Source organism: Galleria mellonella, unplaced genomic scaffold, assembly GCF_026898425.1.
Source record: "Galleria mellonella isolate WM207_F2 unplaced genomic scaffold, CSIRO_AGI_GalMel_v1 utg33, whole genome shotgun sequence".
In the NCBI taxonomy this organism is placed as follows: Eukaryota; Metazoa; Arthropoda; class Insecta; order Lepidoptera; family Pyralidae; genus Galleria; species Galleria mellonella.
This window is the reverse complement of record NW_026442079.1, coordinates 13,054,194-13,067,003: the sequence shown is the minus strand read 5'-3', so window position 1 is coordinate 13,067,003 and position 12,810 is coordinate 13,054,194. Positions and strand designations below refer to the sequence as shown.

Genomic DNA, 12,810 nt, shown 5'->3' with positions numbered 1-12,810 from the left:
CAGAGTATACTGTTTCGCCCATGATACCCCCCATGCGTTGCCATTCCTGAGGACTCAGGTGTTATTCCTCTGTACTCAGTAAATTCACGCCGTATCCCACTCTTCAAACCGAAACACAGCCATGCAAACACAACTGCTTCACGGTTGAAACACGAATGGGACAGCGGTACCCAAGCAATCGACTTTTGTACAAAGTTCCTCTCCCTGTTACTTGAACATTATTCAATAGTAGTAGAAATAAGAAACTAGATTAATTGATTGAATATTGCGATTGGTTATTTATTTCATTTGTACAATATGGCTTAGAACAGGCCAGCCCTTCCTTTCCCGTGGGTGTCGTAAGAGGCGACAAAGGAGGGTGATGAGATGAAATGAAATGAGCTGCATCCCTCTTAAAACATCTCCAAAGACTAACTGCGATTGCCAATTCGCCTTCCAAGCTTGGCAACTACTGGCAAAACTCCCCTAAGGGGGAGGCTTATACTCAGCAGTGGACAGTTAAAAGCTGATGTGACGATTAATTTTATTTAGAGGTTGTTTCTATGTACGTATTTTTGGCTACGTTTTCATGGGACTCTACTCTATAACTATATATATTAGTTTATCTATCAGCGAATTTTCCTGCAGTATTTTATTCTATTAGTATAGATTTTATTTTATTTATTTACTATTTTTCACACGTGACCTGGTTCGTATAACCCGGATAATACATTGATTGACAGGAATAAAAGAGATTTGCCATGGGAATATTTTGTACGGAAATCGTCTGCACTGGGCACATCTGTCCCACTCGTAATTTTGCGAGGATGTTTCGGTTTATATATTACCGGCCCCACATGGAGTGCTGCTGTCACTTATGGGCGGGAGCACCTAGATACCAGCTTGAACCTTTCGACTCAGTGCAACGACGAGCTATGAGAATTGTCGATGATCCCAGAGTTGCAAGCGGTATCGAACCCTTAAAGCGTCATTAACACCCAAAAAAATCGTATTATGTTTAACCTAAGCTGCTACGTAAAGACTACATTTCACATTATATATTTATTTTTATATAATAAATTTTAGATTAATAAATAAATATATAAATAGTTATTTATATAAATAAGCATTCTACAATTGTAAATAATAAACATGGTTATACATATGCACTTATACTCACGACATTCTTAACGAAGTAAACAAAGAATAACCAGTGCAAATGAATCTGCATTTAATAAGATTTTTCATAGCGTAAAGTAAATTAAATTAAATGAAATTAATTTCATGAAACCCACCATAACCGTACATAAATAATTTCTACATATAAACACCATGTCAATGTAAATAGATTGTGAATGTTGGCACACATTTTCCCTGAAATACGGGCTTTATTATATTACGAGCGCTGCTTGTCAGCGTCATTTGTATTTAATTATTCGTTTTTATGGTACAAGGACATAGACGGACTTACTACGGGAAAGTTAATCATGCTGTAGACAGTTTTTAAATAAGTATCTGGGCTGCACTAGTGCCTAACATGTGTTTGTCTGAACAAAAGTCGGTCTTATTAAATATCATTATTGACTAGAATAAAGGTAGACGATCCTTTCTGCACGTCATGTCCAACCCCATACATATAAGCCTTCCTCTTAGAGGGTTTTGCTGGCAAACTATTTGTAGTTGCCACGCTTAGCAGGCGGTTTTTTTTAATGGGTGATAATGGTATGGTACCGTCTGCGTCTGCGCTATCGGTATACACTGGCGGGGCACCAGTGATAGATGACTGATGAGGATGAAAGCAGGTCAGTTAGCCCATCCTGACGAATTCAACTAGAATTAGCCACGATGGTTTCCAGGGGGAACCACATGGAGGTCGGCCTGATTGCTAGTAATGAGGCTATTTGACCCCATTACTAACAATCCCTTTCCTCCACGGCAGACGGTTTGGCCACTGCAGTTAGGCTTTGGATATGTTCTAACACATTAAAGGCGGGAGTCGTAAGTACTATGATTTATCTCGACTGTAGCTTAAAGGTGGGAGTCGTAGTAATGCGATTGATCTTGACTGTAGCTTAGCCAGTTAATTAACGAGTACAGTCGTCATGGAGAAGTGACAAAATTGCCGCGTTACTTAGCATATTTTCGTCAAGATCTCTGCCTTTAATGTGTTAAGAGGGACGCTGCTGCCTAACTCTCGCCCTTAATCGTCTCTTATGACACCTACTGGAAAGAAGATGGTAGCCTATTCTTTACCGGGACTATACGGCGATCTTATTAAACATAAAAGGTGTTTAATGTAATAAGTTTTATTACAATAATCTATAATACACACACACACATGCACATAAAGCTTTATATAAAAAATTATACCACAGACTAAACAATGTGCAGAGTTTCAACAAACACAACAGAGAGAACACTGCCTATCTAAACAGGCGGTGTTTTCTCTGTAAATTATTTTTATTCTAAGAAAAAATACTCTATGTTTGAGTTCTTGATAAGTCTTAGAACGGACTAGTTAACTGTCGACAAGAGGAAAATGGCTACCGTCCTTTGATAACATGAACAGCACCATGGACTTACACCTACTATCGTTTCGTGTAATAGCTTCTGTTTTAAAATGACTTCAAACTCCCTCTATATCCAGAGGGAGACTTTGTACAAAAGTCGTTTTCTTTGGCAACTGTCCCATTCGCGTTTCTACCAGTTCTGTTTGTATGGCTGTTTTTCAGTTTGAAGGATGGGATATGGTAGTGAATTTACAGAATACAGAGGACTAAAAATACATATTCCTAAGGGATGGGAACGCATGGGGCGTATCATGGACGAAACAGTTTACCCTGTTATGTCAATGGTAGTGCTCATGTCTATAGGCAACCATTGCCACTTTCCATAAGGTGGGCTGTCAGCTTGTTTGCCACTCTAAGTTGCATAAAAAAAAACTCCAGTGATCCAATCCCATTAACAAACATAACCCTTTACAGTTGCATTAAACCAAGCTAAAGCAGTATAAAAAAAAATTTGCAAACAAATAACACAAAAATTTGCTTCACTGATTTTTAAGCAACTTCCAGAGAACATAGATTTTAATTTCATGCAATTTTTTTTCGCATATACATATAATGCAAGTACGTTAACAAATCTGAGCCGATTTCCACAATTATTTTTGCGTTCGCTCCCGTATTGGTCCCATTATGAATCTTGTGACGATGCAAGCTGATTTTTCTTTATATGCAAACAAGCGATTCCACGTTGCTTACTCAAATATTTACACCGTGGGGTATCTGTGAAACATTTCGTCTTTTAACGACTCGTATGTGTGCGTTACAAATGAAGCAGTTTTTTAGTGGAGCAATATATACTCGTTTGACCCTCGAGAGCAAAGTTTCAATACTGCAGGCATTATCGGTATCAAATGCTTTTGGGAATAGACATACGAAAATGATCTTGACCTCTATAAATAGATATAGACGTAGTAGTATATGTACAAATGGAATAAACACGGAAAACGTATGTACAACGCGCGATACGAAATAATATTATGCACGTCGCGATTTTGCGTTTTTGGCATAACTTCATTTGAAGGAAATGCGTTGATGTGCGCATTGGGATATAGGAAATTGTAAAAAGACAATTGTAATTCTATATTTAGCTCATCAATCAGCGCCAGCTAATAGGAACTGTCTGTATTATGATAAAATTCTACAGACAAACATACTAAGCGAATCAGTATATAATATGATCATGTGTAATTTATAGACTTTAATAGACATCGAACATTAGTGTTTTATTAATATATATATATATATATATATATATATATATATATATATATATATATATATATATATATATATATATATATATATATATATATATATATATATACCTGACCCCACTGATTTACTAAAAGAAAGATAGAGAAGAATTTATATTAATTGAGGTAGTCAACGAATGACTTTCAATTCATTGAAATCCGTCAAGTTCTTTAAAGTTGCGCCAGCGCATGTTACGCTAACCATCTCGGTTTACATATACCGGAAAATATCATACTTCTGCAGCCAGTAAAAATGGTTTTTTATATACGTAAGTACTAAAAGGCCAGAAGTAATTTCGGGGACCACTTGAATCCGAATAAGTTTTTATTAAACAGAGAATCACTGGCTTTGGAAAAATTAATATACACACAGTGACTTTTAGTCGAACTTTTGCTCTTAGTGCATAACTTATTATGTAGATCTCTTATTGTTTCCAACTTTTCAAGGCTTGAGTGATATTTATTTACTAGCTCTTGCCCGCTGCTTCGTACACGATTTTAGATGTAGACAGATACTCTTTATTGTTTCCTCCATAAGATTACAATAGTAAACTTATTATAAATATAAATAATTACAAGATTACACTGAGAAAATAATGGGTAGCCTTATCGAAGAGAATAAAATAAATAATAATAGAAGATAGATCTCTTCCAGGCAACTTTTGGATGGATAAGAGTAATTATAAACAGTTTGACTGGAGGCAAGAAACCGTTCGTTTTTAAATACATATAGAAATATGCATACGTACAACAATGTGAATACATATATAAATATACATTAGTGAATTAATGAATACATGAATTAAGCACCTACTTCTAAAATAGAAACCAAAAAGTACTTCAAACTAAACTTTCTAAATCAGAATTGTGTGAGCGAAAAAAAAACACATTTTAGTTTTTACGTAGTACCAAAACAAACATATAGATAGACGGACAGACACAAAAAAAAATTAAGACACAAACACTGTATACTGAAAAGAAACGAAATAAAAAATCGAACAGCGAATAAAAACAAAATCCTTTAAAAGGATATTATGGTTCCGATTTCACTTTACAAATGTTTATATTCATCTCGCTACGAGATAATATTGATAAATATCGTATTTAAATATTCATTGTGAGATACAACGCCAAATAACGCCGCCTATAATTACATTCATCAATTGATCATCATTAGCAAACGATCTACACAACAATAATATACCTGGCATTTATCCAACTTCATTAAAATCATAGATATACAACACTACCCACTGAGGGGACGTTCATTAATAAGGTTTTATTTTTTTTAATTACTCCGTAGTACGTAATATAATAGTTTCGATTTTATCGTAACATAGCACGCACAATGGCGTCGATTCTGAGGCGCAATCCCCTAAAATCGGTGTTTTTCAAACTTTTGCACGACGCGACCCCTTCAGTGTGTAAAAATATATTGCGACCCCCTACTCTTTGTGGTTTTATAACTGTTTTAATAATAATAATAATTGTCTTTATTAAATAATAAATTATATATATTTAGTTAGATTTATTAGTCACCGAACTAGGCCGAGCCTGTATCTCAATGGATAGTTAAACAATTTCCTTTGAGTTAAATATTTATAAAAGACGTTTGTAACTTGCATGTATTTTATTATATTGCAAATATCAAATCCGTACATTTTGATTTATTTTCGTACTTAGGTATTAGTTAAGTACAAGAAAATAAATAAATAATACATAATAAAGTATCTAAAACAGACATCGTTTACGTTGCGAAACTGTTATTTCTTTAAAGCTTCGCAACTTACGACCTGTAGAGGTTTAGGGACCCCCCAGGGGGTCGTAACCCACACTATGAAAAACACTGCCCTAAATTTATCTCCAAAAATAATATTTTAATTTGATAGTTTCATGATAGTACTGTTATCATAAACTATAATAATTTGACTTAAATCTATTAGGGATTTTGGTTCGTTTTATCAAGATTTCGGTGTGATATCAAATTAAACTTCAGAGATAGGCTTATAAAATGTTAGAGAGGACAAACAGATCTATAACATAACACGAGTATCTATCTATGCACTCGTTAGTTCTGTGGCGTGCTATATCCGTCCATATATTTTGGTGATGTAATAAACATACATATAATATTATAGCCGTGTCATTCGAAGATTACTATAAAAAATATATCGTTATATGCCTTGCTTATTATAGCTCTATTTGTGATGGATTTAATATCTTATGATTTTATTGTAACGATGTAATAGGAGAGCAGAATTTCCCGTACATTCATTGCACATTCATACCGTTGCGGAAAACTCAAAGCTTTGTATCACACCTCAATTGTATACTTCACTTCCCTATCATATCACCGTCACACACACACACACACACACACACACACACACACACACACACACACACACACACATATATATATATATATATATATATATATATATATATATATATAAAGATTGCTGTCATGAGTTTTTGAGATTTATACACACGCAGGCAGGCACGCACGCACGCACGCACGCACGCACGCACGTACACATATACCACTGAAGAGTTCGCGATTGATTACTATTTCGCGATTACTATCTCACCTGATTGGAAGCGATGAAATTAAATAAATATTACCATATTACCAAAGAGAATCATTTTATAACAAATCAATATAAAATTTAAATGTTAAAATACAGAGAATGGTCTACAGAAACGATCCCCTACTGTTTACTAGATTATTATGCTGTCATATGAAATAAGGTTGCTTCAAAGGAACGCTTGCAATTTGGGGAAGCATGGATTGTGTTTCGAACATTCTCACATTATTATATCCCTTTGTTCTTGGTTAATTAATGTCATAATTACGCACTGTTTGACTGTTTATTAACATTTATGATTATATACTCGTATTTATAAATAGTTTATAATAATATTCTTAATAATATTATGAATGTCAAAGTTAGTTTAATAGCGTCTTAACGGTTTAACCCGGTGTTTCCCAACGTGGGGCTCGCGCTCCACAGGGGGGCAATTTGATAGTTAAGGGGAGGTGGGCAATTAAAAAATGGACTCGAAGCGATTTTAACCCTCTCGAATACTACAAGCTACGTACTTAATGCTACGAGTAGATATCGGTGTCAAATTTAACAAAAAATTAAACTGAAACTTTTAGAAATGTTTATAAAGGGGCATGGCACAAAAAAGGTTGGTAAACACTGGTTTAATCCATTCTCATGAAATTTGGTATACACGTACTATATGGGATGGAGGATATAGGTAACTTTTTATCCTGATGAGTATTTTTTTATACAACTTAGAATGGCAAACAAGCTTACGGCCCACCTGATGGAAAGTGGCAACCGTCGCTTATAGACATGAGCAGTACCATGGACATAACAAAGTATACTGTTTCGCCCATGATACCCCCCCATGCGTTGCCATTCCTGAGGACTCAGGTGTTATTCCTCTGTACCCACTAAATTCACGCCATATCCCACACTTCAAACGGAAACACAGCCATGCAAACACAGCTGCTTCACGGTTGAAACACGAATGGGACAGAGGTACCCAAGCAATCGACTTTTGTACAAAGTCTCCCTCTGGTATATATCCTACATACCAGGCATGGACGACTTCACTAGACCCAAGACCTACTGTTTGCTGATGAAACTGTACGATCTATCATTTACACACTTTCTGAAATCTCAAACGAAACAACATAGTTTAGTACACAATTATGTAGTATTGTAGTATTTTTATTTTATTAAGAGAGATAATATAAAATTGAAAATTATTCTCAGTAACTACTTATTTATATTAACGTGAGCATTGCGTCTGAGCATCTTCCGCTAGATTAGTAAAATAATATATTTTTTGCCTTGCCACGATCGACTGGTTGGCAACCCCTGCTATATCATGTATGGACGAAGGCGCGGGTAAAAGTAAAAGCTAATAGCATATTTATAAAATAACATCCTTACTAGTTTTATAAGTATGAGTTTGTTTGTATGTTAGTTCATAGGGTCTTAACTAATCACTATAAAATTTGGTATACACGTTAGTACGTTATACGGATGGAGAAGGATATTATGGGGCTATACTTTTTATCCCGGTTAGTTACCATATCCCGGACACGCAGACGCAGACGCAGACGCAGTCGCAGGTAAAAACCAGTATGGTATATAAATGTTACAATATTTATTAATTATTAAATTGCCTTGCCGTGTGGTCGTAGCATAGAATACTCTATTCTGTAGTAAGAAGCTATTAAGGGAGAGCGAGAGATGGGCAGCAGCGTCCTTCTTAAAACATCTCCAAAGCCTAATTACGGCTGCCAATCCGCCTGTAAGCGTGGCAACTACTGGCAAAACCCTCCAAGGGGGAGGCTTATGTTCAGCAGTGGACGGTAAAAAGCTGATAAATATTTATACATTGGGATTGCACGACTAGTTTAACACTTGACTGAAACACTCATTCATTACGCAACCCTGAATTTATATAAATAAGTACAGCCGCCGCCAAGACCCAAGACATTCATTTACTCAACAAAATACATGTAATTTGACAGTGACGATTACAAAGCTGACATAAACTGGCGACGAACTACTTCATAGATCTATGACATAATTATTTCAAAAGTGGTTTTATATACAGTGTTTTATGGAGGGAACAGTATAATTATGCTATTTTGTTAATTAATAATTATATACGTGCCAATTAGTGGATTATTGGGGCCTATTGATTGAATTTGCAGTAATTGGCAGCGGTGCAATTTTAATCAAAGCCAATAGACTCATACCGGCCACAGAAGTTATTACAATGAGTTTTTTCACCCACTTCCGAAATTAGTACTGTGGGCATTATTATGGATTGTACTCGTATGTGTAATTATATAAACTTATATATAAAATTCTCGTGTCACGGTGTTTGTTACCAAACTCCTCCGAAACGGCTTTACCGATTTTTATGAAATTTTGTGTGCATATTGGGTAGGTCTGAGAATCGGCCAACATCTATTTTTTATACCCCTCAATGATAAGCGTGACCTACCTCTAAATATTTATTTTTTTATTTTTAGACTAAATTTTTTGTTTTTATTTTATTATGATTAAGCATTGAAAAATCCATACAAATTCAAATTTTCACGCTTTTACGATCAACCCCTGTATTTTAATTGCGACTTTTATATTTCGCAATAAGTGGTAAAACAACGTTTACGGGGTCAGCTAGTAATATATTTACTTATGTCTCCTCACAAACAACTTAAATTTACACATAGGTATTTAGGATATAATATGGAACGCTGCTGTGAGGAGCTGGTGTCTGTAATAGGTTAAGACCTGTAGTACAGATCACCAGGACCCCAACCGATATGTGTTTAAATAATAATTATATGATGAATTTAGTATAAATAATGAATTAAAGTATTTTTTTTTTATGTAACTTAGAATGGCAAACGCTGACGGTCCACCTGATGGAAAGTAATAATCATCGCCTATAGACATAAGCAGTACCATGGACATAACAGAGTATACTGTTTCGCCCACGATACCCCCCCATGCGTTGCCATTCCTGAGGACTCTGTAAATTCACCTGTAAATTCACCATCCATCCATATCCCACCCTTCAAACCGAAACACAGCCTTGTAAAAACAACTGCTTCTCGGTAGAAACACGAATAGGACAGAGGTGCCCAAGCAATTGTGTTTTGTGTATAAAATCTATAAAAGAATTAAGGAGTTTGCAACAAATACTCAATTCGATTATACTTTTGTTATTTTTTTTTGCTAAATCTCAATCAAAATTGATTATTATTCGCAATCAATAAGGTTTACTTTTGTTTTGCTCCTATATTAATATTAACACGTTTGGTTGATTATTTTGTATAACAAAACACAAAATTATTTTATGATCAAGCAAGCAAAGCCGCAAGATACAGCTAGTTGGTAATCATTAACAAGCCCGCCCGCCTGATTAATATATAAAATATTCTATGTTTTAATCAAGGACTTGATTTATTTGTATAATAAAATTTCACTCCAATTTCTCTACAATATTTTAAAACGTAACTGCGTAATAAATAGCCAAACTTTCATATTTATAATATTTTATTATTATTATTGAAAGACGGGCTTTTTTTTCAGGCAGAAAAAAAAGCTAAAAAAGGCACTACGACCTTTCCATGGTCTGAGATGCTCGCCTCTTTTATTCGCTGCTAATTCCTTTCAATTATAGGAATTTTAAAATGTTTTTGTAGCGATTTTTTCATTTCTTCAGGTATATAAAGTGTTAATAAGTATTTTCCAAAGAAAATATATTGTCTATATATGAGTGGGCCACAGCCACAAATTAAGTGCTGTGACGTTTCTTCCTCACTGTGACAAAATCTGCAAACGCTTTTTGGGCATAAGCCTGGTTGGGCCATATGCTTGTTTAGTTTGCAGTGTCCAGTGAGGGCCCTTGTCAGTACACACATAATTTTTACACTAAATAATTAATCTCAGTGTTTAATGAATAATAATGAATATCAGTGTTTTGCTCTTTTAAGGGCAAAGCAATAAACTGAGCTGTGACCATTTTGTGTTACTATGGCACACGCATGAAGGAATGGTAACAAAGGAGATTGTTAGATTATGTATTTTGTTATTGTATTTTTTTTTATTTGTGTTTTTATTTTTATTTTTATTCTTTTGTCTCTTTTGCTGTGTATTACGTGTATGTTTTTTTTTTATTGTAATTTGTGTGCTGTAAGTAATGTAAATAAATTGTCTATCTATCTATCTAATCCTGAAATATTTAAGTGTGCGTGGCGTGACATACATGTATGTATGTATATATGAATGATTTATTTCTGTATTAGTTTCATATCAGTTCTGTTTGAACAGGAGTTGATATTTGGTAATACAATCTTCAAAGACTGTTTTGGTTTTCCAACACTGTTCTGTTAACATGTTTTGATTATTTAATTTATAGACGAAATAGAAATTGATACCGATCATAATGCAGTAGTACCTCAGCCATTTGTAGCCACAACAATAACAGAAAGGATTGCGTGCCGCTGGTGGATCAAATAGGTCAATTATTGAATGATAAGTTAAATAATAATAATTATGTGATTGTGTGGGTTTATATTGGGTCATTTGTTGACCCCAAGCTCGAGACAGATCAATGATTTCTCTATATAAACACCATTTTTATATATAACTAGTACCATGAACATAATGGAATTAGGCCGTGGCATCTACTGTATGTGTCTACCTTACGCATTGGAATTTCTGATTGCTAAGACGTTATGCATCAACATCCTGTAATTTCAAGCCACTGTCGTGTACTAATTTATATATAAACAGTAGCGGATAACCGTTGATCTGTTCTGATACAAAGAAAAGGCCCAAGCCCAGAGGGTGGGGGGTAGGGGGTTGTATTTAAGTAATGCAGACTACCAGTCCTATTGCTAGCAATATACCCTGTCAGATTGATCTCCACGTGGTCTTCCATGGAAACCATCGTGCTGATTTCTAGGTGTATTCATCACGATGGGCTAACTGACCTGCCTTTTCATTTACACCTATCACCCCTAACTGGTGCCCCGTCAGCGTATACCATTAATGCAAGTGGGGTTAATATTCTATTATCATCCATTCATCCATAAAAAAACCCAGGTCAATACAAGTATACATAAATGTGTAATTTATTTTTTACTGCACAGTGATAGAATCCAAGACTGTCGAAGATTTAACCGTTGCACTGCCAACGTTGAACCAGCATGACAGTAAACATAATCGTTCACAACAGGACTTCTGAAATCGGTGCAGATTGGCGAAGATTATAAATTATATATATATATATATATATATATATATATATATATATATATATATATATATATATATATATATATATATATATATATATATATTCCAGAGGGAGACAGTACAAAAGTCATTTGCTTGGATACCTCTGTCCCATTCGTGTTTCTACCGTGAAGCAGTCGTGTTTGCATGGCTGTGTTCCGGCTGAAGAGTGGGATATAGCAGTGAATTTACAGAATACAGAGGACCAACACCTTAGTACTCAGAAATAGCAACGCATGGGGGAAATCACGGGCGAAACAGTCTACTCTGTTATGTCCATGGTATTGCTAATGTCTATATGCGACGGTTACAACTCCCTACCATGTGGACCGTGTGATGGTCCCCCCCCCCTGTGTGTGTACCCCTTTATATATTAACTACCTTCTAAACTAACCTACACGTGGAAAACCTACAAAGCCTAAGGAAAAGCCTATGAAGACTTAACCTAATGAAAACTCATGAAAATCTAATGAAAACCTACCATAAAGAATGACCTAACACCCTCAATATAACTCCATACCTATATTGCTTTATATATCCCAAACATCCTATGAATCATATAAACCCTTACAATAACATATAATATTGAACAGATCTTATAGTAGAACACTTGATCATTTGGCCAAATAAATAAATGTGTGATCGTCTAGTAATGTAGGACCCGTTGTGTGTGTAATAACCAAAAGGTTCTTTAATTGGTATATGATAGGAGTTAAATAATGAAGATGATTGATAAATATTTAAGGATTAAGAATAATTAATGAATTATACTCATAATTCACGAAACTAGAAGGTTATGTTAATTTAATATTAAATTACAGAATAACTGTCATAATAAAAAAATGGGGGAGCGGTCGGGCCCCTCACACGCCCGGACCAGTGGAAGACTTTCCAACTATCTATAACTCTTCCTCCTAAAAGGTAGGGAAGGGTATTACTATTTATTAATGCACTCTGATGGTAATAAGGGAATGAGTATTCTTAGTTCCAAACCAAACATAAGTACATTTACTTCAACATTACAGTGGCTCCACCAGCCCCACGATGCTTCCAGTATAAATTAGTGTTTGCCAGAGGCAAACGGATCGGAACTGAAATCCCAGGATCACTCCGACACGAGAGCTTACTCATGGGCGATGACCCTTTCAGTCCTATATGGCGACATAGAGA

The 12,810-nt window shown here is 35.1% G+C and overlaps 1 protein-coding gene across 2 annotated transcripts in view; it reads right to left on the bottom strand.

Moving 5' to 3' along the window:
- The window catches only part of LOC113520474 (dual specificity calcium/calmodulin-dependent 3',5'-cyclic nucleotide phosphodiesterase 1C-like), a 224,248-nt gene that overhangs the window by 131,879 nt on the left and 79,559 nt on the right, over nucleotides 1-12,810 (bottom strand). The window lies entirely within an intron of this gene.